Here is a 3,909-nt window from a genome sequence, read left to right as displayed (position 1 = left end):
CTTTTTCTCCGAGGAACCTCACCCCACCGCCCAATGAACGCCCCCCCAACCGCCGGTGACTGCCAACCAGAGGTCTCACGACTTCGAATACCCACCGACCACTAATTTATTACCATTTCTGTCCTTCATATACGCGCTGACGGGTGGGCCCTATGGTAATGTGCGCTGCTGAATGTGGACCGTTTGACTGGTCAATTGATCGTGTTATCAACAAATTACGGAGCTGTATGGTGAGCTGATACGTCTCCAACGTATCTATAATTTTTGATCGCTCCATGCTATATTATCTACTGTTTTGGACTATATTGGGCTTTATTTTCCACTTTTATATTATTTTTGGGACTAACCTATTAACCGGAGGCCCAGCCCAGAATTAATGTTTTTTGCCTATTTTAGTGTTTCGGATAAACAGAATATCAAACGGAGTCCAAAGGGAATAAAATCTTCGGAAACGTGATTTTCTCACCGAAGCAGATCCAGGAGACTTGGACCCTACTGCAAGGGATCAAAGAGGTGGTCACAAGGGTGGGGGCACCCCCCCCTAGGGCGCGCCCCCTTAGACCTTCGGGTCCATAGTTAGTAGCTAGATGGCTTCTTCTCTCTCTTTGAATCTCAATACAAAGTTCTCCCCCTCTCTTGTGGCGATCTATTCGATGTAATCTTCTTTTTGCGGTGTGTTTGTTGAGACCGATGAATTGTGGGTTTATGATCAAGTCTATCTATGAATAATATTTGAATCTTCTCTGAATTCTTTTATGCATGATTGGTTATCTTTGCAAGTCTCTTCGAAGTATCCGTTTGGTTTGGCCAACTAGATTGGTAGTTCTTGCCATGGGAGAAGTGCTTAGCTTTGGGTTCGATCTTGCGGTGTCCTTACCCAGTGACAAAAGGGGCAGCAAGGCACGTATTGTATCGTTGCCATCGAGGATAAAAAGATGGGGTTTATTTCATATTTCATGAATTTATCTCTCTACATCATGTCATCTTGCTTAAAGTGTTACTCTGTTTTTAACTTAATACTCTAGATGCATGTTGGATAGCGGTCGATGAGTTGAGTAATAGTAGTAGATGCAGAATCATTTCGATCTACTTGTCACGGACGTGATGCCTATATACATGATCATGCCTATATATTCTCATAATTATGCACAATTCTATCAATTGCTCAACAGTAATTTGTTCACCTACCGTAGAATACTTATGCTCTTGAGAGAAGCCACTAGTGAAACCTATGGCCCCCGGGTCTACTCTCATCATATCAATCTCCATCACTTTTATATTGTTTTGCTATTTACTTTGCTTTTAATTTTTACTTTGCATCTTTATATCAAAAATACCAAAAATATTATATCTATCAGATCTCACTCTCGTAAGTGACCGTGAAGGGCTTGACAACCCCTAACCGCGTTGGTTGCGAGTAGCTATCGCTTTGTGCAGGTACGCGGGACTTGAGCGTGGTCTCCTACTGGATTGATACCTTGGTCCTCAAAAACTGAGGGAAATACTTACGCTACTCTGCTGCATCATCCCTTCCTCCTCGGGGAAAACCAACGCAGGCTCAAGACATAGCAAGAAGGATTTGTGGCGCCGTTGCCGGGGAGTCTACACAAAAAGTCAATATACCAAGTACCCATCACAATTCCTATCTCCCGCATTACATTATTTGCCATTTGCCTCTTTTTTTCCTCTCCCCCTAATTCACCCTTGCCGTTTTATTCGCCCTCTCTCTCTCTCTATCCTCCCTCTCTATTTGCCTCTTTTGTCCACTTGCTTTTTGTTTGCTTGTGTGTTAGATTGCTTGTTTGTCGCAATGGCTCAAGATACTACCAAATTGTGTGACTTCACCAATACCAATAATAATGTTTTCCTTAGCACTCCGATTGCTCCTCTTACCTATGCTAAATCTTGTGAAATTAATACTGCTTTGTTGAATCTTGTTATGAAAGATCAATTCGCCGGCTTTCCTAGCGAAGATGCCGCTACTCATTTGAATAGCTTCATTGATTTATGTGATATGCAAAAGAAAAAAGATGTCAATAATGATGTCATTAAATTGAAGCTATTTCCTTTTTCGCTTAGAGATCGTGCTAAAGCTTGGTTTTCGTCTTTGCCTAAGAATAGTATTGATTCATGGAACAAGTGCAAAGATGCTTTTATCTCTAAGTATTTTCCTCCCGCTAAGATCATCTCTCTTAGAAACGACATTATGATCTTTAAACAACTTGATCATGAACATGTTGCACAAGCTTGGGAGAGAATGAAATTAATGATACGTAATTGCCCTACTCATGGTTTGAATTTGTGGATGATTATACAAAAAAATTATGCCGGATTGAATTTTGCTTCTAGAAATCTTTTAGATTCGGCTGCGGGAGGCACTTTTATGGAAATCACTTTAGGAGATGCTACTAAACTCCTAGATAATATTATGGTTAATTATTCTCAATGGCATACTGAAAGAACTTCTAATAAAAAGGTGCATGCGATAGAAGAAATTAATGTGTTGACTGGAAAGATGGATGAACTTATGAAATTATTTTCTACTAAGAGTGTTTCTTCTGATCCTAATGATATGCCTTTGTCTACTTTGATTGAGAATAACAATGAATCTATGGATGTGAATTTTGTTGGTAGGAATAATTTTGGTAACAACGCTTATAGAGGGAATTTTAATCCTAGGCCATATCCTAGTAATCATTCTAATAATTATGGGAATTCCAACAACAACTCTTATGGAAATTATAATAAGATGCCCTCTGATTTTGAATCTAATTTTAAAGAATTTATTTCTTCGCAAAGGAATGTTAATGCTATGATTGAAGAAAAATTGCTTAAGATTGATGATTTTGCTAGGAACGTTGATAGAATTGCTCTTGATGTTGATGCTTTGAAACTTAGATCTATTCCACCTAAGCATGATATCAATGAGTCTCTTAAAGCCATGAGAATTTCAATTGATGAGTGTAAAGAAAGAACCGCTAGGATGCGTGCTTCCAAATATGCCTTTATTAAAGCGTGTTCTTCCAATTCCTATGAAAGTAATGATGAAGATCCAAAAGTTATTGATGTGTCTCCCATTAAATCTTTATTTTGCAATATGAATCTTGATGAAACTGAATATGATCTTCCTTTACCTAGAAGGCGTTCTAAAAATTAGGAGTATTTAGATCTTAATGATGAAATTGATGAAAGTGGGATTGAAAGAAATAAAAATCTAGATGTTGCTAAACCCACTATATTGGATTTCATGGAATTTAATTATGAAAATTTCTCTTTGATTGATTGTATTTCCTTGTTGCAATCCGTGCTAAATTCTCCACATGTTTATAGTCGAAATAAAGCCTTCACCGAACATATTGTTGATGCCTTGATGCAATCTTATGAAGAAAAACTTGAGTTGAAAGTTTCTAACCCTAGAAAACTTTATGATGAGTGGGAACCAAGTATTAAAATTATTAAAGATCATGGGTTTTATGCTTTGTGTGATTTGGGTGCTAGTGTCTCTACTATTCCCAAGACTTTGTGTGATTTACTAGATTTCCGTAATTTTGATGATTGCTCTCTAAACTTGCATCTTGCGGATTCCACTATTAAGAAACCTATGGGAAGAATTAATGATGTTCTTATTGTTGCAAATAGGAATTATGTGCCCGTAAATTTCATTGTTCTTGATATATATTGCAATCCTGCTTGCCCTATTACTCTTGGTAGACCTTTCCTTAGAACGGTTGGTGCAATTATTGATATGAAGCAAGGGAATATTAGATTTCAATTTCCATTAAAAAAGGGCATGGAACACTTTCCAAGAAATAAAATAAAATTACCACACGAAACTATCATGAGAGCCACTTATGGATTGCCTACCAAAGATGGCAATACCTAGATCTATCCTTGCTTGTTATGCCTAGC

The sequence above is a fragment of the Triticum dicoccoides genome, chromosome 5A (genome assembly GCF_002162155.2).
Source record: "Triticum dicoccoides isolate Atlit2015 ecotype Zavitan chromosome 5A, WEW_v2.0, whole genome shotgun sequence".
Lineage (NCBI taxonomy): Eukaryota > Viridiplantae > Streptophyta > Magnoliopsida > Poales > Poaceae > Triticum > Triticum dicoccoides.
This window is presented reverse-complemented; position numbering follows the sequence as displayed.